This window comes from Ursus americanus, chromosome 9 (assembly GCF_024610735.1).
Source record: "Ursus americanus isolate L20-20 chromosome 9, mUrsAme1.1.p, whole genome shotgun sequence".
Taxonomy (NCBI): domain Eukaryota; kingdom Metazoa; phylum Chordata; class Mammalia; order Carnivora; family Ursidae; genus Ursus; species Ursus americanus.
This window is the reverse complement of record NC_142135.1, coordinates 34,326,190-34,351,358: the sequence shown is the minus strand read 5'-3', so window position 1 is coordinate 34,351,358 and position 25,169 is coordinate 34,326,190. Positions and strand designations below refer to the sequence as shown.

At 43.0% G+C, this 25,169-nt stretch overlaps 1 protein-coding gene across 16 annotated transcripts in view; it reads right to left on the bottom strand.

Annotated features, from left to right (window-relative positions):
- The window catches only part of NCALD (neurocalcin delta), a 431,866-nt gene that overhangs the window by 25,434 nt on the left and 381,263 nt on the right, over positions 1-25,169 (bottom strand). Inside the window, exon 1 of one of the 16 annotated variants that reach the window (XM_045805849.2) lies at positions 24,428-24,910. The exons of the other annotated variants lie outside the window; for them this stretch is intronic. The gene's annotated coding sequence lies outside the window, so the exon portion shown is untranslated. Of the gene's footprint in view, positions 1-24,427; positions 24,911-25,169 lie in introns of those variants that run through there. 16 annotated transcript variants of the gene reach the window in all.

Below are 25,169 nucleotides of genomic sequence, written 5' to 3'. Positions count from 1 at the left end.
AGAAAGCATTCAGTATGGGACAGAAGGAACTGGTTCTTGGTTCCCTCTCCAAGTGCTCCCCCCCACATTCCCTGCATCTGTGGAGGAAGACATCTGCCACCCAGTCGCCCCCTCCAAAGCCCTAGGACTCCTCTGTCACTCCTTTCCCTTTTGTCCCCAAATCTGTCTCAAATCCATTAACTTCTCAGAATCTCCATCATCACCACCTCAGTCCAAACTGCCATCATCTCCATCCTGGATTCCGGATCACTCTTTCCAATGGGATGTCCCTCTTCACCCGATGCCCCCTCTTCCCACCCCCACCCTGCCCCAGTCTCTTCCCCTCTGCTCCCCAGAGTGACCTTTCAAAAACACACAACAGACGATGTCACTCCTCTGCCTAAAGCTCTAGGAGGGCTTCCGAACGCACTTAGAATTAAATCCAGACTTCCCTGTTGGGCCCCCAAGGCTCCGTGTGAGCCACCCCGGGCCACCTCTGACACGTCTCTCAGTCCCCTGGGCCCCAGGTCCCCTGGCCTCCCACATGGCCCATCTTGTTCCTCTAAGGGCCTTTGCTTCAGGGCCTTGAACAAGACTTTTAAGTAATAAATATATCTCAACCCTTTAGTTTATATGCCTATATATACACAAATCTTAAATATATATAAGATACATAAAAATGTATGTTTACTAAATATATATATAAAATGTATATCCTATATCTAATAAATGTATAACTATTTATAGAACTATATATATTTATATAGATTACTTTGAGCCGAATCTGTGCTGTATTTCATTAAGTGAAATGCACACCAACTCTGTGAGACATCAGCGTTCTGTTATTCAGTAGTTTACTGCGGGATGGGTGGTGTGGAATTTCCCAACTTATTTTGGGTCACATCCAGTCTCCCAGGGTCCAAAACATTAACCTGGGGTTAATACTGCCCACAGATGAAAAAGGAAAAATATACAGGATAAGAAGACACCAAACCACTGGCAAAGAACCATGACCAGGAATCTGAAACATAAAGTCAACTTTCCATTTAACACAAAGAGAAAAAGGAACAGCTCCTAAAAATGATGCTGCAGGAAAGGGAAGGGTGAGTGGTGGACACACTTTTGGGATACAGGTGCTCCCTTCTCTGTATCTTGCATCTGTGATACCTCATCCAGTTCCACAGACTCCGTGAGTTCATTCTTGAGAGTCCAGAGTGAGATTTTCCAGGGAGAAGTCCAACTCACTCTGGAAAGCCTGCTTAACTTCAGAGAAGTCTCAATGCAAATGGCACCAAGGGCCCCTAAAATGGAATTTGCAAGATGCTAGCAGCTGAAGTCAGGTCAAGGGGTGACAAGGAGCACAGACCCCGCAGCGATTCTAGAAAGAGACTAGGTTGATTAAAATATGTGCATATCTGGGACATTTGACCTTCTCCTCTAAGAGGTGCTCTGAATTTTTGACTGATGGAATGTCTACATTATGAAAACATAACCAGAAGAAGTTTCCTAAAAATGTAAGGAAGGAAGTGATAAAAATTATGGATGCATGGGAACAAGTGTTCATTTACTATGATGTCAGATATTGCAGCCATCTAAATCTTGTAGGTGGCTAAAATCCAGTAAATTTATTTCTAGGTATGTTGTCCCTGATTTTCACTGAAAAAAAAAAGGGGGGGGGAACTACAGAAAAATCTGAAGAGCATACTGCTCCAGAAATTTCTCTTCAATGGAACTTGTCTCTTAGTGGGAGTTTAAAGGAGAACCTATAGATAAACTGATATATTTATATACAGTGGACAAATTAGGAAATAAAACAGTGGTGCATACGAGGAAGAATTAAAATATTAAAGAGGGAGAACTGAAATCACATAACAATTTCACTAACTTCCTTTCATGATGCCCAAAGAATATTCTCTCCTCTGGCCTCTGGTAAGAGTATCTGAGACCTATTTCCTGCCACCTCCTGTGTCTCCCAAAGGTGGCTTTGCTGACATTGCCTGGAGAATGGTCCCCCTCCAGGCCTGTCCCAAGGCCACGGCATGCAGGGAGGCCTTCTTCCCCATGAGGGTGGGCAGGTTGACCCACACCTGGGACTGACTGCTGGTCACACACCTGACGCCTGCTCTCCTAGCAGAGAGGTGACGGGATTTGAGACGAGAACTGAACCAGTCCCCAAATGCAGTGGGCAGGAGACCCCCTAGAGACAGCCGTGTTCTTCTCGCTGCCCTCCCCGGGCTGCGTGGGAAAGCCAGGAGACACTGCTGGCCTTCTTGGGGTGAACAGGCCTCACAGTCTCTGGATCAGCCAGGCTCTCATTCTACAGACGCTGCATTTCAGACTACAGAGGGCCTGGTCATGGGCTCTTTTCCACGTTCTGTTTTCCTTGATTATTGCCAATAAAACAATATTTCTGATATAATCTGAACAGAACGTTATCAAACAACAACTCCCTCCCCAAAATGGAAATATCATTTTTGCTTTTGCTCTTTACCAAAGTAGTAAGTCATTATTGTAAAAACTATAAGTAACAAGGGGACACAGAAATTAGAACATGAACACTCCTGCGTGGTCCAATATTACTCTGTAGAAGATAACCACTATTGACAGTTTTCTTTATATATGTCCTCTTAGACATTTAAATGCACATAAATGAAATCTGTACACTCCAACCACAAATGCGATCACACCATCCTGTTCTGTAACCTTTATTTTCACTGAAAAGTATACTGTGCCTATTCTTCCATGTTACACACATGGATGTATCTCATCTTTTTAAATTGCTCAATTTTCATGGATTGATTGATTCAATGGACAGTACTGAGCACTGACCTTGAGCCAAGCATTGAATTAGGTAACTGACAGAGCGGTTACTAGTGTGACGCTTACGGTCCTTTGGCGTTCCACTGCATGGTATTTGTTTAACTAATCCCTTTTGATGGACATTTAGGTTGATTCTGCTTTTCTTTTATTCCCTTGGCATTTACCTTAGTCCTGGTTCCCGGATTCCCTGGGTAATACATATTACAAAGAGGTTCTTCATGTCTTTGGTAAGTACCGTGATCTCTAGACCGTCCCTTAGAAATTCTCCAACAAGCCACTTTCCTCTGGAGCCTTCACATCCTCACCGTGCATTTTGCAAGACTTTACACACCAGCTAGGATTAGACTTGAAGAAGCACTGGAACTGAATTGGGGATTCCACCCCCGCCCCTCTGGGCTGCCTGAGTTACAGGCACACATGTGAGAGTGTAGCCTTTACTATTTCTAGCACCTTGGAGGGCACACTCAGCCTGCTCTTTCAAGAGGGCATGACCATGAGCATGGAAATGCCCCCTCTCTTGTTCTGGCCTAAAGAGTACTTTTGTCCCAACAGCACCCTAAGTGCTCTGCTTCTTGACGCTTCCCCTCCCGACCTTCACTCATGTCCACTCCTCTCTCTGCTATTTCACGTCCAGCTAACGGCTGACTCCCCATCACTCCCTCCTGGATGGTCAGCAGTTAGGGGTGAACCTACACGGTATGCGTCACCTGCCCGAGTAAGTATGCGTCCAGGGGCCATACTAAATGCTCACCTTCTGGGCCTGCAGAAACTACAAAGCTGTCTCACAGAAAGAAACTGCTGGAAAGCCTGAAGTTGAGGGCTTGCAGATGGTTCCCTTGCCATCAGACCTGCTCTGGGCTGCCTCGGGGCCAGGGGCCAGGTCACTGCATGGTGGAAAGAGGGGGGACTTCTGGGGGTCCTCAACACTCCTCCAGGGCTGTCATAGGCAAAGACCCTACCAAGGCCAACTTCTGTGGAATTCTGATCACCAGAAATGTCTACTTAACTAAAGGTGCTAAATATTCTCTCATTTAAAAGACAGGAATCATTACCTTGGGTTTTGATAAAACAATGAAGCAAAACAGTAAGCCATCATGGGCTGAGGAGGACAAACAGGTCAGCTACGGGGATCCAGGCCTCACCACTTCACCAGCAGCCGGAAGTACCGGAGCTCTACTCCCTGTTTTTAGACATCCTCTCGGGGCCACAGATGCATTTAGTTAATTGCTACAAGCCCCTCCATAGTCTAAGAATAGTTTATACTTCTTTTTTTTTTTAATTTATTCAGCAAACATGTGTTTAACATCTACTGTTTCCTGGCTTTGCATGAATATTCTTATTAAAAAAAATAGTATTCTACATGGGATAGGAAAAGGAAGGGAATCTGGGATTCTGGTTGCAGCTCAAAGCAGTTTCATTAATATTTTATTGTTACAATGTTGCTATGGTGTTGGTGAGAGGACTATTATACCTTGATTTTACCGGAAGGACGAGGGGGAGAGGAGCAGGATCAGAAGCACCCTTCCCATCCCCCTCCCTCCACATTCCTGCTCCATCACCGTGGTGTTTGAAGGGTTGGAAGATCCCGATCGATCATTTTCTACCCTGGCCAATGCGGCTGAAATATGAATGTTTATCCATCAAACAAATGTCTAGGTGAGAAGACTAACAAGAAGACTATGAAGTAGCATCTCTAAGCTCTCGCGTCCTCCAGCAGCGTGTGTGGAAACAGAGTTGGACTTGCCAGCAGAGGAACACGACTGAAGTCTTTCTTACAGTCCCGTGTTATGTGACCTTGGGGAAGTCATCTGACCTCTCTCTTGGTCTCACTCTTCTTCAGGAAGTAGGCATAATAACACCTTTCTCCTAGGGCTGTCTGAAGGACTAAACGAGAAAAAGGAGTCCCAGTGAACCAGGAAAAGCTCCACATCGTGTCTTGCATCCAACAGGTGCTCAGCGCACATCCACTATTAATCTAAATGAAATAAGGGTTCAGTGGGTTGTTTACAAAGACGAGCCTTCCAGATTTGAGAACACTCTCCCCCCTGCTTTAAAGGAGAATTAGAAAAACAAGAGCAAAACAGTCACATGAGGGAAGAAAATAAGAGAACCACCGTTAGGTTCCAACCTGACTCCGCTCCCTGGGATCACTTGCCAAATGTGAAAGGCATTTGTAGATTTGTCTCCGGAGAGGACTCCTGCCAGACCCCCACAGCTGAGTGTTTTCCCTGCATGGAAGTTATTATTCTAACCTGAAATTAAGCAAGAGGTCCCATGAGAGAAGCAGCGGATGGACAGCAGGACACTGTATCTTCCTCTGGTCTTCTGTCCTGAGGCTGGGGAGGGCTACGTGGAGTTTGGGGAGAATCAGAGCAGGTTCAGAGAAACCCCAGAGCATTAACCATCCAGCTCGGGAAGGTACTAGTGCTATAAGGAGGACTTTAATCCAGGGTCTGGCTGGACAAGACTGGCATTTTCAGGACAAATTGGATACATATTAGATACCACTAACAAATATAGGATATCAATAATCGCCTGAATCAATTCTTCCTTACCTGGGGAAAGAAATGATTTCAGTTGTTTTATTATTGTTTTTAAGCCAACTTTTCATTAGAAGATCAGAGGTGGAAAAAAAACAAAAACAAAAACCCAAAACCTCCATTCATCATCAGGGGGAAAACAGCCATAGAGAAATCCACATCTCTCAACTTTATTTCTAATTATTGCCCAATTTCTTTTTTTTTTTTTTAATATTTTATTTATTATTTGTGTGACAGAGAGACAGCAAGTGAGAGAGGGAACACAGCAGGGGAGTGGGAGAGGAAGAAGCAGGCTCCCAGCGGAGGAGCCCGATGTGGGACTCGATCCCCGAACTCCGGGATCACGCCCTGAGCTGAAGGCAGACGCTTAATGCCTACGCTACCCAGGCGCCCCCCAATTTCTTAATCTAGGCCTTCAGTATCTCCTACCTGAGCTCAGAAATAGTAACTGCTCTCCGTCTTTAAGACTCCACCTGATCAAGTCATGTGTTCCTCAAAAAGCTTCCATGTTCCCTAATGATGACAGATTAAGGGCTAAACCCCATGGCCTGGCATTCTGGGTCCTTGAAGGTCATGCCCAAACTCATAGGAATCACCAAATTCCACACCCTCCCCTGAACTTGTACACTTGTTTTTATTGCCACGCTGGTCCTCACAATGGCCAATGAATATAGCTCACGAGAGAATACACACAAAACCTTTTGTAAACATCGAGATGTTTCCTAATAGTCAATAGTAAAACTGTGACTCTCTCCTTCTCTACTTGTTGAATCTTACTTGGTGTTTCATGCATGGAGGTTATCGCTTCCACCATTCAGCCGTCCTTCCTCTTCTGAGTGAGCATTAAGCACATTCATGGAGTTTTGTTGGTATGTCTCGGTACCGCTCTGGGAAAGACGTGGTGTGTGGAGGATCTTCAAGAAGCGATGGCTCCCTTCTGCTGAGCCTATTTGCCATTGACCATTGCCTGTGTCACTTTCAAGAATTCCACGAAGTGAGGACAGCTGGGATATTCACACATTTTGGTGCTAGGTGAATAGCCAAGGGGGCTGGCAAATATTCCCGGTGATTGTTCAGTTGGTAGTGACCAAAGCTACTGTGTATGGACTTCTCCTCAGTGAATCTTTCTTCTACTAAGAATATGTGGGGAGCTGATATCTTCTTTGTGTAAGGCCAAAGTTTATGAGGAATGGTATTAGGTTTGGCTTTCTCCTTACATTTTGTTTTGCCTAGGAAACCGAGTGGTCTCAGGATTTTTGGAATGGTAGTATAGTCACTATAAGCTAGCTAAGGAAAAGACAAAGTCCCCCAGAATACAACAGACACTCTTTGGGGATGATCTCTTTTCACAGGAGGGGTGACAAAACACAATGGTTAAGTATATGGGTGTTGGAATCAGAGGGCCCTCAGATCCAATCCTGGTGACAAGACATCCTAGTTGTATGGTCTTTAGGGACTTACACTTCTTCATGCATCGCCCTCCTTAATTGTAAGTTGGGGTTTTTGTCAGGATCAAGTGACATAACGCAGCAGAGCCTGGCTGAGTAAGCACTTAGCAATATTTCTTCTCCTCCTCCTCCTCTCCATCATCATCATCGTCATCATCGTCATCGTCATGTTATTGTCTCTCTGACCATATATCCTTCTATCTTCAAATTCTTTCCCTCTACTTCAGCTTCCCTGGTCTCCTTCCTAGGGTCTTGCACATGCTGTTCTCTTGGCCTTGGATGTCCCTGTTTTCCTGTATCTTCATGGTTCAAATGTTTCCCATATCCTCATGGTTTAAATGCCACCACCCTACATCCCTATAGCTTGAATGCCTCCTGTCATATCCTCATGGTTCAAATCTTCCCCCCACCCCCCACCATATCCTCATACCTCTTCCTCACCTGCTTCAGATCTACTCCAATGTCCCCTTCTCAGTAGCACCCTCCCTTATCTCCCAGTAAAAATTTCTAACACCTTTTTGCTCTACTTTGCTGATTGCCTTAACACTTATAATATACTATCACCTTAATTTTATTGTCTATCTTCCCCAACTACAATAGAGCCTTCATGAGGTGACAGATTTTGGTCTGTTTTGTTCACTATTCTAACCTCAGTGCCTAGAACAAGGCCTGGCATACATCAGTTGCTTAATAAAAATCTGTTGAAAAGGGGCGCTTGGGTGGCTCAGTCAGTTGAGTGTGTGCCTTCAGTTCGGGTCATGATCCCAGGATCCTGGGATCTCGCCCTGCGTCGGGCTCCCTGCTCGGTGGGGGGTGGGAGCGTGGGGGGGGTCTTCTTCCCTCTCTCCCTCTGCCCCCCACTCATGCTTGCTCTCTCTCTTTCTCAAATAGATAAATAAAATCTTTTAAAAAATTTTTTAAAAAATAAAAATCTGTTGAATGAATGAATGAATGAACTGCTGAATGAATGAATTCAATTTGAATTACTGTTGAATGAATCTGTTGAATGAATGAATTCAATTTGGTCTCAATCCTAACTTAACCTATTTTGTTTTTGCTCCTAATATCACCATACAGATTATAAAGCTTTAAATAAAACAGAGGACAGTGTGTTTGGAATCATGTGCAGCCTACCTCCCCCTTACCACTAATAACTGAAGTTCAAGTGTATGCAAGGCACTCTGCTGGCTGCCCAATGCTGCAAATTGAAATAAAGCATCATCTCTCCCTGGAAGAGTTTACAGGGCTTTCACATATTCTATTTTTGTGGGAAAAGAAAGGGCAAGATGAATTGTCCCGTTATTAAAGAAACTGAAGGCGAAGATTTAACGGTTTTCCCAAGGTTCCATGGCTACTAATGTCAGAGGCGGAACAGAACACAGATCTTCGTACTTCATTCACTGAGCAGTGCCTCACAGTGAAAATAGCGCGAAGCCTCGGGGGGGATGTTGCCAAGTGTCTGAGGATGTGTGTGTGTTTGTGCTTAAGAAGAGCCTTCCCATCAGCTATTTGCACGCTGCTTACTATTTCCACTTCTGTTAAGAAAAAATGAAAACAGAAGCCTAATCTGAAAAGAGAGAAGGTGAAAATACATCTGCAAAGTGAATAAGATACAAAAAATCTGAACAAAGGGTTCCCCACCATCTCTAAAAGAGATGGTGTACAACTCTGCGTTTGGTTTCTGTGCCTACACAGGCAGTCGCCTCCTTTTTAAGGCCGTGTGTGTCTGGGTGGGTTTACTCATTTATCATCCTGTTACACCCACCTACCCCCTTCCCAGCAGGAACCACCTAACATTTTTCCTGCTCCTTCTAAATTCCAGTGGGAGCGGTTCATTTCTATTGAGCTGCCTTATTGTTTCTTGTCCTTCTGTCACCGCAAACACTAGCAAACACAGTAGCCACTTCCTGGCATCTCACTACCCGGGTTAGGGTCAGCTGGAGCAATATCGGGTGGTCTCTACCCCCTGCTAACGCAGCAAGGACAAGCCTCGGAGGCATCCTGCATTCTGTGTCCCTGGGCACCCACATAGGAACCCATCGAAGGCACCAACTTCATAAGCAGAAATGGTAAAGAAAATTACATCCTGTCTTTTCCTGAATAAGGTGACTTCTGGCCTTTTTTATTTAATCTCACAGTTCAAAGGGCTTATTAGTGCACATAACTTAGACATTATGGTGTCAGCAAATACGCCCCAGTGTGGAGCTGCAGACATGAACTAAGGACAGGAGACTTTCAGACTGTGCATTTATCACGTGTAACTAGCAAGCACCTTATGTTCATGAAACACGCATACAGTGTGTACTCAGAAGCACCATTATAATCATATTATAAGTGACTGGAACTGACAACCTAGAGCTTTCTCATTGCTCGAAGAGCCACAGATTCACATATGCTTCCACCAGTAGTAAAACTTGGACTTTATGCATAGAGTTGGAACAAAAATGACTATTGTATAAAAAATAATGAAAATCTGAAATGTACCCAAATAGCTTCATTGAAGAAAAAAGCAATAAGGAAGTGTTGCACTATTCTATTTGAATAATGGTGAAGATAAATTTGCCAAGACTCTCCCTTCATGAATGAATTATGATCTACAACAACGTATGAAATGATAACAGAATATTATTCCAATCCTCTGAGTCAATCTCTTTAAGAGCAGCATTTTCCACTATAAGAATATTATGCAAAAAATAGCACAGAAAGTAATAATACAAGAACACAGAAGCACAGTGAGAGCACTAGAATTGACACACTTCAGTGATCAAAACGGAATTGTATTCATTTTTACATAAAAGCCAAAAATAAAAATTTAAAAATCTGAATTTTAACCATGGTATGCATGTAGTTTAAATCGTTTCTTTCCTGGGGTGCCTGGGTGACTCAGTCAGCTAAGTATCTGCCTGCCTCCAGCTCAGGTCATAATCCCAGGGTCCTGGGATTGAGCCCTGCATGGGGGGTAGGGTGTGGGGGGGTCCCTGCTCAGCGGGGAGCCTGCTCCTCCCTTTCCCTCTGCTGCTCCCCCTGCTTGTCCTCTCTCTCTCTCTTAAGTAAGTAAATGAAATCTTTTTAAAAAATCATTTCTTTCCTTTAGATGACAGGGACTTTACATATGCATTAAAAGGTATACCTTTAAATGTTTAAATCTGTCTGCAATAGATCAAATAATAGGATTGAAAAGTTAGAACAAATACCATTCCTGGAGTGAAACTGTGAGTTACGTGCTATAGTATACAGGAGAAGCTCAGAGCAATGTCTTCATTCCAGGAGATCCCATTCTCCTTTGAATGATTTCGCAAGAATTTCCTAAGCGTGTGTTGTGTACCTAGGGTGGTACAAGATATTACAGTGGATTCAAACAGACGGATTCAAATGGGATGGCATGGCAGGGCAGACAGGTCGGCTGGGCAGCCAGACAGCCCATTGTTTCTCATCACAGACATGGTCTCTACAAGGAGCGTCATCTAGGCAAGGCAATGATGCGAAACCCATGAAACACTTAGGGTAGGAGTCCTTTTCACTGTGACACTGGGTTCAGGGGTAGTTAGAATGATGGGATTTTGCCTATAAGCCTACTCATTAGAAACGTTACAGGTCGCTTCACAGTCACAAGGGAACAAGGCAATGCACCAGGTGAGGACAAAGAGAAAGTGATGCTTTTCTCTTGAACCTTCCCTGCCCCTCAGTCCTCAGACTCCCTCAAAAACATGGAGCTGTGAGTGATGCTACAAATACGGAGCCTGTTTTCATTAGTCACAGACGCCAGAAGAAAAATGATGACAATAAACTCATCTCTTCATAGATTTATGAGGACATGATATCAGATGTGAATTATTAGAATGCCCTGAGGATGAAGCTTGCAGGATAGCTCTGAATACAGCATCTCATGACCAAATTTTGGGTGAAACCTGTTCCTTTCTGCTTTGGTAGGAAAGGCGAATGGGGTGAACGAAGATCCTCCCCCAATACTTGGAATATCAACAGTGAGGGGGAAAGGACTCCTTTGGGCCATGGTGTTGGACAGGAAATCCCAGAGGTGGCTTAGAGTCTTGGAGCGTGTATCCTCAAGTAACTCCTGAGAGAAGGTGGAAAAACCCTGAGATATAAAGAGCACGTGGCACTGACTTGGAGGAAGTCCCCTGTGTGACTTCCAAGGAGAAAACGATTTGTTGGTGGAGGGCTCAAAGACCGATCAAGGCTCAGTCCCTGGGCCATCTCCCTCCTCAGCTCCCACCATGCTTGGCATTCAGGGTCCTCATGATTCTCTGCAAGGACTCCAGCCCAGTCCCTCTGCATCCATCCAGCCTTCTTTCTGACATCCCCCCCTCCACCAATGTTCCCCACTGGAGGCAACGTAGCATGGGCGTTGGAGGATGGTCTTTTTGGATAGACCCAGACAGGAACCCCAGCTCTGTCTCACCAGAATACCCCCCACCCCCACCCCACCGCAAAGCAAAAAAAAGAGAGAGAGAGAGAGAAAACATTTTTAGCTTCTTGAAACTACAGCATTTTAAACATCTCCATTTCCAAAAAGAATCATGGCTTCACATTTGCATAATTCAAAGTTCACTTGGGTGTTTTTCATAGTCAAAGAAATAGCTCCAAAGTAATACAGAGGTCTCCATCTCTAGCAAGACAGATAGTGTTTGCAGATTTTTAAAAGCCTTTTTTTTTTTTTTTTTTTTTTAAAGCTTCTCCCTGTCAAGGTTTAAAGAAATCTATAGTCAGAGTTTCAGGCTGAGCAGGGATCCTGTTTCATTAGTTTATCTACCATATATCTTCATTGTTCGGGTCAGGCTTGGTCGGGAAACTACCTGTGAGAATTTTTGTGATGGGACACAGCCAGTGTTTCGTGGCCTTTTATATGTCTTAGGACACACAGAAGAGAACATTATCCGCGTAGCACGCTGCGGTAGGTGGGTGAGGGTGACCAGGGCCCTAGGAGGCCTGAGGGCTCCTGCCACCTGGAAGGGGCATGTGAGATTTCTTGGTGCCACAGTGTAATCATTGTGTAACGTGGGTGTGGTCTCCTTTGCTCCTTTCACCCTGGAGTATGTGCACACGTGTGTGTGTGTGTGTGTGTGTGTGTGTGTGTGTGTGTTCGTATGCCAGGCGTCAGTATAACTGCGGTAGCATCTTGCCAGCTCTGGGGGTTGAACTCTGCGTGCTTTTACAGTCTCCTCAGTAAAACTTTTCGAGGTGCCTGGCTGACTCAGTTGGTGGAGCTTGTGACTCTCGATCTCGGGGTCATGAGTTCGAGCTCCACGTTGGGTGTAGAGATTACTTAAATAAAAAAATAAATTGTAAAAAATAAAACCACCCAACTTCTCAAAGCTGCTGCTTTGTCCTCTGACATTCATTTTAACCAGGCTTTTGGCTCTTCATTAGAAAGAAGCCCTTAAAATAATTACATTATCCAGAAATAAGATCATTTGTCTTTTTTCTTTTAAACAATTTTCTTATTATAATCACTTCAGCTGTTTCTAAATTAAGCCTTATGAATGGCTTTGCAGGATGGATGGTCTCCACGGGCAGAAATGCTTCCCCAAAGAACCAAGCCTTATTACTAGAACTGACCTGTCGCAGAAATGCCAGTCTATTCACTGAACACGATTAGCAAGAGGACCAACTGAAGCAAGTGTTGCAGAAAGTGGACCTCTTTCTGAGACCAAGTTGGCAACAGGAATATTATGGAATAACTATTAGATCATAGGCCACAGTGTCCAACAGATCGGGGTCCAAATCCTGCTCTGCCACTCAAGCGTAGGGCAGGCTATCTATGCACACTCTCAGGTCCTCAGTGTCGTCACCTGCAAAGTAGTGACCATGAAGAGTGTGGGGTACCTGTGGTTGTTATGAAGGAAACATACATAAAATGCCTTTACATACACGGGGAAGGAGGAAGAGGTGCCCTCCCCCTGCCTCTATTCAGGTCACTCCTCAGGAAGCACTAATGTCGCTGGGTAAGTTCCAGGTTACAAATTTGCCAAGAGCAAGGATTACAGTTTGTTCAAGTCCAGTACCTTCCCTTCGCTTCTCGCTTTCTCCTGGCTCTAGAGATAAGCAGAAATCTCTGGCACTTTCTCCCTCATTCCTTCTGCTTACAGGTAGTACAGCGACTCTATCTTCTCCAGCTTAGCTGCTGGATGGTGGTAATGCTAAAATTTGAGTTGAGAGGGTGGAGGGCTCGCATGGGCCTCGAGCCTAAATCGTCCACTCCAACCTGATCCATGGAGAGGCCTGACCTGCTTGTCCGGCTAATGATAAGAGACACTTTGATTTCCCGAGGTCTGTATATTTATGGTTCCCAGTGGGAAGAGGAGGGGACTGGCAGAACAGGATTTGGGTATCTCCAGGTCTCGGTACAACATCAACTAACACCACCTCATGGAATACAGTGGTAGCCAGCACACTCCAAAAAGAAGCTTCGCGCTCCTAACAAAGGCAATACGCAATCCTCCTCCAAGATGCTCCCATTCTAGAGACAGGGACGCTTCCACTCCCTTTTTCAAAATTCCCTTTCCTGTGTTAGCAGCCAGATAGTGCTCAGCTGGAGCTTTCTGTCAGAACGTCCGCCCTTCCTGCCTCGGTGTGGATGGTGGGAAGTAAGCAGCCATGCATCTCATCTTCTGCCAGGAGCTGAGGCAGGGTGCCTTTTCTGAGAGGTGTTTGCATTTGGCCCTGGGAAATTTGGACTGTAAAGATGACATCCTTCCATACAGCAGGCTCTCTTTTCAGCAGGGAAGGCAGACTGGGTTTCTTCCTTCCTTCCTTCCTTCCTTCCTTCCTTCCTTCCTTCCTTCCTTTTCTTTCTCTTTCCTTCCTTCCTTCCTTCCTTCCTTCCTTCCTTCCTTCCTTCCTTCCTTCCTTCCTTCTTCTTTCTTTCTTTCTTTCTTTCTTTCTTTCTTTCTTTCTTTCTTTCTTTCTTTCTTTCTTTCTTTCTTTCTTTCTTTCTTTCTTTCTTTCTTTCTTCTTATCAAAAATGGATTCAAATGCAGAAATGGCCAGAGTGTCATTACATGTTTTTATGCTCTGTTAAAAACCACACGTAGCTAAGGTGGCAACAAAGCAAACGCCCATCAACAGATCAAAGGATAAATAAAATGTGGTATATACACACCACGCAATACCATTCAGTCTTAAAAAAGAATGAAATTCTAAGTCATGCTACACCATAGATGAAACTTGAAAATATTATGCTAAGTGAAATAAGCCAATCGTAAAAAGGACAAATATTGCATGAATAGTCAAATTCAGAGAAACAGAGAGTAGAAGAGAGGTTACCAGGGCTAGGAGAAATGGAGTGAACAAGGAGCTAGTGCTGACTGTGTATAGTTTCTGTTTGAGGTGGTGAGAAAGTTCTGGGGATGGATTGTGGTGATGGTTACACAACATTGTGAATGTACTTAATGCCACTGAATTGTGCACCTAAAAATGGTTAAAATGATAAATTTGATGCTATGTATCTTTTACCACAAGAAATAAAGGAAGAAAGAAATGAAAGAAGAAAGAAAGAAAGAAAGAAAGAAAGAAAGAAAGAAAGAAAGAAAGAAAGAAAGAAGAAAGAAAGAAAGAAAGAAAGAAAGAAAGAAAGAAAGAAAGAAAGAAAGAAAGAAAGGAAGAAAGAAAGAAAAAGAAAATTGAAGAAAAAGAAAGAACTGCCTAGCAGTCCTGGGATACCAACTCCATAGAAGGGCCCCAGAATTCCACTCTGACTTCCCAGCGTCCACACGTCCCTGGGGCAGGCTTTTCTGAGTGGCCAAGACAAGATCAAAGCCAAAGGAAAGAATGCTCTTCACAAGACCTGGCAAAGAGCGCTTATTAAAGCAGTCCCATTGAAAAATAATGGACTCCATGATTGTTTCTGTACATTCAAGGGGTCAGCAGGCCCAGGGGGCAGGGAGGGGCAGGCAGGATTCTACTTTCCAAGGCTGCTTGGACCTTTGACCAAACAGTCACCCAATAAACCCGTTATAGTCTCTAGCACATGATTTATGACCATAGATATTACTTATTTCCAAATTAGAACTGTAAATTCTCTAGACATTTCTGGGGGTGGGGGAAAGGATGATTTCCATCAAACAATGCCATTTTTTGGCTACTGTTAACTACAAAACTTAACTCCCTCATTTCTGCTCATGAAATATTAAAAAAGTTTCTGATTTTACTGTGCCATTATAAACAGATTTCCTCCTAAAATGTCTCTAGAATATGTTAATTTTTTTGGTCTTCTTAATAATCCTGGCTAAGAATATCATAACTGGTAAAAATATATTCATATATATAATTCTTTTACCCATGAAGAAAAGCAACTGCCAGCTATAATTCAGTGGAGTTAAATAGAAAGAGCATAACTTACATCTGCATCTTTATTCCTAATAACAACTGTAAAAATAACTAAAATATTCCAGACGTTGTAGTCATGGAGACACTTCTACCTCCAAAGCATAAAATATAATTTGTTGAGGAATGTCTAGTAAGACAGAATGAAAACTAACAAGAGACAAGCAAACCTAATCAAAGTATTTAAATTCTAGTTTCTCCTCTTTCAATTTGGATTAATTCCTAACAACTTAGTGCCCAGAAGTAACCACAACAGAAAGTACCTGGCAAATTTAAAAAGCTTCAGACTAATTAGAACAGAGAAAAGAAACCCATGTGTCAGAAACCCAGAAGCAGCAGTCAAATAACATGAAATCATCCTGTGTTCTTTCACCTGCAAATGGAGTTGTCTTACACTTTCTTTTAACCAAATAAAGTATTTCGACGAGATTCCAACTCTGATGGACGTTGAAATGGGGAAGGAAAGCTACATGATGAGTAATAAATAAATAAAATGGAGCCCCTATTCTGCAAGAGCTAGCAGTCTAGTGCACCAACATACAATGAGAACTACAAATGTGTACTTTATAAGTAATTTAAAATATTCTAGTCATCACATTAAAAATTAAGAAGAAACAGTTGGATGAATTTTACTAATATATTTCATTTAGCCAAAATGTATCTGAAACATTATCATTTCAACATGTAATCAATTTAAAAATTATTAATGAAGTAGTTTACATCCTTCATTTTTTGTCATTGTTCTAAATCTTTGAATTTCAAAATGTATTTTGTACTTATAACACATCTTCTTCGGGCCAGCCACATTTCAGATGTTTAATAGCCACATGTAGTCAATGCTACCGTATTGAACAGAGAAGATAGCAAGAGGCATAGAAAATATGCAAAGAGCTCAAAGCAAGACCAGCCTCATCAGGGCTATATTATATAAGAGCCATGAATAAAACGTCTGGGGCATCTTCAAAGAGATGGTGGCATCGGAATTGAGTCTTGAGAGTGTTTCAGTTAGGAAATGTCTACTCAGACTTGCACTGTATGAAGAGCTGACTGATGGCTGAAGGGAAGATCAGATGGCTGGGACAAGGATAGAAGGAATCAACAGTCTGGACAAGAGATGCTGGGAAGCAGGGCAAAGGCCAGGGTGGATTTAAAAGCTATTTTGGAGGTGGAATTAGGAGATATAGTGACTAACTGGAAATGACGAGACAGTGTTGAAGACATCCTACGTGGTTACCCAGCAACCATTTCTCTGACCTTCTCTCTTAACAGAAATTTGATTTTGTTCAGGTGTTTTGCACCTTCTGCAGTGCCTCGTTTGAGGGGGTGGGAGGAAGATGAAAGGACTCCTTGCCCCAGGAGGGTGGATATTATCTAGCATAAGCCAGTTATAGTAACTTTATTTATCATTGACTGGCTTAGGAAGGAACATGAAATCCAATTTTGGCCAACGAGACTTGGAGATTAGTCTGCAAGGGTGGGGGTGGGATTCCCAGAAGAGCGTCTTAGATCTTAAGAACAAATACAAGGAAGAGAAAGTCTCCTTCTGCTTCTAGTGTGGGTTGTGGTGAGGATATAATGGCTGGAACTACTGCAGCCAGTGTCATCCTGAGCTGAGTCAACCAACATCTGAGAATGGCAGAGTGGATATAGGGACTCTTGATGACATCATTCAGCCATGCAATTACCCACCCCTGGAAACGCTCCAGCTCTGCACTTCTTGCTTTGTGAGAGGATGTCTGTATGGATTATTGCAGACATATGGGGTGATAGCATACTATTCCCTTATTCGCAGGTGATAGCATACTAACAGATAGGAAAAGGGAAGAGTCTAGACAATGCCTCCACCACCGATAATAGCTATGTCTTTCTTCTGCTCAGGATGTTAGACAGCATGTGAAACTCTTTTACCTCATAACAGTCCAGGGAGGTGTTTAGGCAGATAGTCCTGTCTGCTTTAACCTGCACAGCATCCCTCTCCCCCATTCTTCCTTTGCATTTCCAGCTACTAGTACAGTACTTGGATTTAAAAGAAAAAAAAGACTGTTCTCATTTCCTGAGCTTCTTCTATGTGTCAAAAACTGTTAAATGTTTTATTCACAAAATCTCATTTACTTCCTCATTTTATCTCCTCATTTACAGAGCTGACAACAGCTCTGTGAGTGGGGTACTATCATTGCCATTTAACAGATGAGGAAACTGAAACTCAGAGGGGTTAAATTATAAAATCAAGGTCTCAAAGTTAGTGACTTGAGCCCACGTATGTCTCTCTGTAAAGGTTATATTCTTTACTACCATAATACAATCACACAGAGCAAGTCCATATGTTTATTGGATAAATGAACCGATCGATCGTATGCAATAAACAGGTGCTCAAAGAGATTAAGTACCTTGCAGAAAGGCACCCAGCTAAAGACAGGTCTATGACCTGACACAGGCCTCTAACCCCAAAGCCACTGTCCTTCCTACCACATTCTGTGACTGTCATTTCTTCCCCAGCTTTGTTGAGGTGTAATTGACAACCCATGGCTATCATTTATTTGGCACTTAGAGACCACTTTGAATAGTTCCGGGCAATTTCTTTGTGTATGAGTCTTTTCTTTACAGATTATCAATTCCTTGGGGTGGCATAGCTTTTCTGTAGCTCTCATAGCAATCAGAATAATGTATCTTTTTTCCTACCTAAGAGCTTGATTTTAAAATATAGTATCCTTGGGGCGCCTGGATGGCTTAGTCATTAAGCGTCTGCTTTTGGCCCAGGGCGTGATCCCAGGGTCCTGGGATAGAGCCCCACATCGGGCTCCCTGCTCCACTGGGAGCCTGCTTCTTCCTCTCCCACTCCCTCTGCTTGTGTTCCCTCTCTCACTGGCTGTCTCTGTCAAATTAAAGAAAAAAATATATAGTATCCTTAATATACTGATCTATCATGGTGAAGATGACCATAACTCCTGGTCTGCCTGCAATCATCTTGGTTTACACCTGTTGCCCCAGCTTTATTATTAATAGAGTAATGTCCATACTCTGAAAAGTAATCCTGTTTGGACAACAAATTGTATGGTCACCTTAATCATGGTAAACAAGAGCTTAGTTTGGCCTGTTCAGTTATGCTCCATCAACCATGCCCAGCACAGCTGTTTTTGGATCAGGATTGATCCAACAGTAGTCAAGGTTCATATTCAATGCTGGAACACAGAGAGCTTTCATGCACAGAGCCTACCATACTCCCCCCACCTCTTCTGTCCCCCATTTATCCCATATTCTCCAGTCTCTCAAAATCTCTTCTCCTTTGTATCTCGGGTTTCCCTTCCAGGAACCTCTTTCCAGCCCACATCTCACATCCCAAGGCTTGCCAGCAGAAATGGGATAGTAAGTTTGAAAAGTCAGGGAAATGCATTCTCACAATTCTCTTACTGTCTAGCAGCTGTTCATGGCTAAAACCTTTTAATCTAAAGATCGACACCCCTTTGTAAACAGTAAGATAGGAAAAAGCAAACCTTTTGTGGCTAACCATCTACTTTTTGGCCTCTATGTCATCTGTGAATATGTATATGTTCTGTGAATGTGGGGTCACATGGTCTATATCTATCTATCTATATCTATATCTATCTATATCTATATATATTTATTTATCATTGCTTTGTGAGAGGATGTCTGTACATAAAAAGATACATTATTCTGATTGCTATGAGAGCTACAGAAAAGCTATGCCACCCCAAGGAATTGATAATCTGTAAAGAAAAGACTCATACACAAAGAAATTGCCCGGAACTATTCAAAGTGGTCTCTAACTAAGTGCCAAATAAATGATAGCCATGGGTTGTCAATTACACCTCAACAAAGCTGGGAAAGAAATGACAGTCACAGAATGTGGTAGGAAGGACAGTGGCTTTGGGGTTAGAGATTATCATTATCATTATATATCATTATCAATATATATGATATATTTATCATATATAGATAGATAGATAGATAGATAGATAGATAGATAGATAGATAGATATAGTTTGGTTTGTTTTGTTTTGTTTTTACCAGCAAAAATGTATCAGGTGGCAACAAGAGATTCCCAAAAGTTAATGCCATTGTGAGCTCACCTTAAACTACTTTGAGTTCTGGAATTAATTATGACTAATGAGGTGAGAATAAGAAGCAAAATAATTTTTTTTAAAGATTTATTTATTTATTTGAGAGAGAGAGCATGAGCAGGAGCAGCAGAGGGAGAGGAAGAGGGAGAGAGAATCTGAAGCAGACTCTGCACTGAGCACAGAGGCCAATGCCAGTCCCGATCCCAGGATCCTGAGATCACAACCTGAGCCCAAACCAAGAGTTGGATGCCCAACCGACCGTGCCAATCAGGTGCCCCAAGAAGCAAAATAATTCTTAAACACACTATGCATATTGAGGTATCTTATCAGAGGGGACCTACCAGAGATTAAATTTTTGTTCCCCCCCTTTTTTATTAAGACAAATGGCAAAAATCAGATCTCGGTGGCCTCCTTTATGAGTATAAATGTAGAGCTAGAGGCCTTGCTATCTATGGAGAAGAGTGTTTCAAGATCCTTTATTCTGACAATTTAATAAGAAAAAGCTGGTTCACTGTGTTAAAAACCTTGGGCAAGAGATTCCATGAAGTGGCAGATGCTTTAAGAGGTCTTGACTCAGCACACGTGGGGCTCACTGGCATCCTAAGAAGTGGCTGTACAGGGGAACTCTCTTGGTTGGGACATCCTCTTGCCTGACTTGTCAGCAGGACCAGCTAGGTATCCCTGAAGCAATGAGCAAGCAGTGACTGTCAGACTGCACAGGGTCAATGTCCAACATCACCACTGTGTAACAGTGAGAAGCAAGTATGGGGTAGACCAGTGAGACCTTAGCAATTTAGTCTAGGCATGTAGAAGTCAAGGCCATTTCTGAACTGAATACGCCCCAGAGATTGCTGAACCATTAAAGGAAGGATAAGATCAAGAGAGATATATTAGTTTGCCTGCTTGTAGGCTATATGGGAATTCTGAAAATTTAACTAAAAAATAAGAGAGATGTCACTTTACTCACACCCCACGTTGTGGAATAGCTTACCCAGTTGCAAATGCATCTGACAAGAGAATCTGGCTGGATGAGATTGTTCTGGTAAGAATCTGGCTCAAACATACACTATACATAGTGTGCTCTGTTTCATGGTTATTAAATTTATCTTATTAGAATTTCTGCTACGCAATGTGTACGTACACATTGACTCTTATTCACCCTGACAATAAATTACACCGTGGTACCCATGATAACTTCTGAAGGGATTAATGCAATCAAAGGCAATAGTGGCCCCTTCTCACTTGCCTATGTCAATGTCTTCTCTTTAAGATTTTATTATTCCCTTATCAACAACATCTTTCCAATAAGCAAAACGATCTCACGCTGTAAGCCTTTTTCCTTTCCTTGCTTCCTCCTGGGCTCCATGTCAATATTTACACATCACCACTCACTCCTACTGTTTGCCTATGATGGCCTTCAGATCCTGTCCTCAACCTCTCATCAAATAACCTCAGATTTTCCATTATTTAATATCGTCTCGCATAACATTTCCACTTCGACAGGAAAACAACTTTCCAAAGTCCAGTGCTAGCCTCTCCTTTAAAAAGAAAATTGGTTGTACACTCAACCATGGTGAACCATGAGAATATTATCCAGTGCTGTTTGCTAATTTCTCACTGTTCCCTCAATTTTCATTGTCTCTGTGGAAGCCAATAAAGAACATGGCCCAAACTCAGAAGGCTGCTGGACCAACTGCTCAGAGGGGCTTGCCATCACTAACTCCTATGATTCCTCTTCCTAAAGAATAAGAAAGAAGGGGGAGAAGAGAGGTGAGAAGGAAAGTTGGCTGTTTTTCTTCCTTTTTTTAGTCAGATGAAGTACCTTGAATTTTAACAGTCCAAAAAATCTCATTTTCCCATGACATTATTTTTCATTTGTCCTCCATCACCCCCATTTCCAGAAAGTCACTGGTTTTTATCCAATCCATTCTATTAACCACATACATCTGCTATCAATCTCAGAAAAGTTTATTTTATTGTTTCCCTTTTCTGCACCCCTTGCCCACACTGCCTTCATTTGTTTCTAAAAAAACGCCCAGATAAAATCGGCCTTCAACAGACCTTGATAGAGTGAATGTGAACATAATTTCTTGCTTGCACTAGTGCACTCATTTCCTAACCAATCTTCCTTCGAGACTATTCCTCACACAGCTATCAAAGAGGTCATTTTTTAAAAACTCACATCTCTCTATGCCACTTTGTTGCTTGCAAATACCAATAACACCCCATTGTCTTCAATGTCAAGTCTAACCTCTCAGTCTGACATTACAAATTGCCTCAAAATCTGGCCCAACCTGTCTTTTCTAAAGCTTTTGACCCTCTCTCCACTCACTCCAGCTGTAAGCACAGAGAGAGGCAGGCTCTTATTAAATGGCCATGAGCTCTTGTTCTTATTGCCCTTCCTCATATGGCCCCAGCTTCCACCAAATAAAGCCTGAATCAACGTTTAGTCTCTAGTTACAAATGATCACTCACTGAGAATGTCCTGGGTGTCAAACACTGTCTTGAGCACATTATATACCATTCCAGTGTTTCCTTTATTCTCTTCTATTATTATCCAATAAGAACAATGAAAGTTGGGGATCAATTCATTCCCTAACTTGTGCATCTACTTGATAATGCTGAATCCAGGATTTAACCCCATATATCTGCCATCAACGACCAGCTACGCTTACCCACCAAGTATACCATCTCCCACTCCACCCCACACCCCTGCCATTTGTCTCTAGCAAGTGCTCACCACATTATAGGAGAGTTGCTGCTGGTAGATGAAAGTTCCCAGGACGGATTGTGAACACCTCAATAGCAAGCCTGGTAGTTATATATCTGCGTGCAAAACACTTTTTTTAGGTAATTGAATTTGAATTTATGCATCCAGAAACAGGAAGAAGCTCAACTCCTGTTGTATCAGATAGTTGAACCACATGTAGATCTCAGAGCTCTTTTACCTAAAAAAGAGCAAATCCAGCAACTCGATTGGATAAGGAAGCGGAATCTCTACTTCCATCTCCAACCTACTCCATAAATTATTATTTTGAATTCATCTGTAGGAACCTGGCATTGTAATAGTCATGGCAGCCATCTGCAATTCAACCAGCCACGCATACAAGCAGAAACCCCACATTTTCAATGACAGCATTGCTTAATCTGAAATGTTTTTTTGGAAGACAAAGAAGCATTCATAAAATGAAACAGTAGTGAATGTTGATAATGAGAAAGTTTTACAACAAAATGTCTTGCTGATTTATACAGTGCTTCCACGCCAGTGGCTAGAAGAAATTTTTATAAAGAGTCTGTCTTTTAAGCCTTGGCAACATGCCAGAAAGGTTGTCAGTGTCTTTAAAGACAAGGAAAGTGAGAGGGAGAGGAGGTGGTGGGGAGGGAAGGAGGAAGAAGGGACCCGGAAGGTAGGAGAGAGAGAGAGAGAGAGAGAGAAAAGAATTGCCTTTAATCCCCTCGTACATAGGGGAAATTATAATCAGTAAAATGAAGAAAACAAGCTTTTTTTTTTTTTTTTTTTTAAACCCCTACTGGAAGGAGCTCTCATCTAAATTCCAGGTTGGTCTTGAGAATATCGCAGGGACCTGCATACTCTCAGGGCTGGGAGAGCAGTATTTTCTTTTCCACTCTTACTTCAATTCAGTCATACAACAAAGAGTTCTGAAGAACAAGGAGCAGGGAGCCATAAAGCTAGACATACATCCCCAAAGAAGACCAGAAAAAATCACCAAAGTTTCAGGTGACCAGATTGAATTTCTAAGGGCAGCAATCTCTACTAATAATTTTGTGTGAAAAAAAATGTGAGAATACATAGCTCCCCCCAAAGCTTGACTTGGGTAGCACTATCTGATGCTCAGAGTGTTGGATAACAATGTATCGTCAATAGCTCACATGGGAGGAGAGGCTGGCCTCGGTTCCTGATGAAACGATGCCCCAAACTTACTCTCCCTTAGTAATGCAATAAAGGGCATTCACTCTTGCATTCTGTCACTAGTCATACCAGACCCCAAGAGGTCAGTCAAGATGGTGGGCAGAAAACAAGCTGGCTCAAGGTTATGGCTCCAGTCCCATTAGCCTGGTTCTGACATGACTTTCTAATAGCTGCCCACTGATGATACAAGATTAGGCCTGGTTAGAGAACATCTCATCCCATTTCTCCCAGTGGAACACCTCAGATACTGACAATTTGTCATGCCAAGAACACATAGCCTGGATTTTCCACTACTCCCACGCTGCTTGGCTGGCCTGGCTAGCAACAGACTTTATTTTTACAGTGCTTATCACTGCAGCTTTACCTCCAGGCCAGTGGGCCCTGTAGCAGCTGGAAACAAGAGCCAGCTGGGGGCCCAGCCAGCCACTTGGAGCCTTCCACACTAGGAGAAGAAAAGGATTGGCCAAAGGCCACACCACTAAATATTCTGGGAAGGACAGATGACAACATGAGGGGGAAGGGAGTCCGTTCATCCCAAAGCAAATGCAAACGGACATGTGGATTAGGGGTAGCTGAGGTTCCCAGAGAGCATCTGACTGTCTTCACCAGACGCAGCATGCTCCTTGCTAATTCAGACAAATGAAAAAGGCCGGTGTGCATCAGTGAAATTCCTAAAACCATAGAGCATAGGCTGTTTCTTTCAAATCCATGAAGCAGCTCAATTTCATTTTAACCCTAAGTTCCAAACGGAGGCGACGCTGTGCCCTCTGCTACCAAATCTGTCTCCCGCTGGGCAGAAGCAGCAGCAGGCATTGCAATCCAACAGCTTGTGAAGTTGAGCCCTGCCAGGGTCTGCTCTCATGAGGACGGTAAGGATCACCCCTTCTACTCTTATTTACCATACTGATTTAGCCAGCCGGGCTGTCCTTCCTCCGGAGGCATCACAGATAAACCAGGGCCAGTTCAGTTCAAATGATCATAAATGGCCAGTTAGCAGCGTGCAAGGGGATGAGGGTTTTCCTTTACAGCGCGAAGCCTTGTGCTCCGTCCCTTCCTCATGGGAGCTGTGAAAAGTTTGAACAGATGTTCAGATTCAGGGGGAGGGACGCTTTACTGTTGCTCTATTTACTTCCTCCAGCAGGATCCGCTTTCATTTCCTTGCGGGCTAGAGAGAACAATTCTACCAGCCTGACAGCTACCTGGGGGAGGGGAAGTCTGGGATCCTGGTTCCCATGAAACAGGATGAATTACGAAAGGAATGCAAGTATGCCACGAAACCACACTTACCTCTGGCTTCTAGTTTCCAGAATTAGGTCAGCAAATTTGCTGGAGCAGTGGCTCTGTCTCTGGGTGCACCCGTGAAGCAGCCGATCGGCGGGAACACGATCTCGTGTAGTGTACCCTGTATCTGTTTTACCACAGGCGGCATCTCCAGCTTAGCAGGAAGGGGTGTGTGCGTGTGCGGAGAACCTATCTCTGACAGTGCTGCCCTTTGGCATTTATTTTCCTTCAGTATTTACCCTGGGATTGAATGGTGTTTGTTTTGGGCATTATAATAAGAACTCTCCATAAAATCTCTTGGATGAAAATGCGTTAACCAAACCACCCAATCAACAAATACTTACTGAACACACACACGATGCAAGGTGCTGAGAAAGGAAGGTGCAGCTCTGCCCTTCAAGACCTAATTTATGTTCATAGTAGCATTGCCCACAATAGCTAAATTGTGGAAGGAGCCGAGATGCCCTTCAACAGATGACTGGATTAAGAAGATGTGGTCCATTTATACAATGGAATATTACTCAGCCATCAGAAAGAATGATTACACAACATTTGCAGCAACATGGACGGCACTGGAGGAGATAATGCTAAGCGAAATAAGTCAAGCAGAGAAAGACAATTATCATATGGTTTCACTCATTTATGGAACATAAGAAATAGAAAGATCGGTAGGAGAAGAAAGGGAAGAATGAAGGGGGGGTAAACAGAAGGGGGAATGAACCATGAGAGACTGTGGACTCTGGGAAAC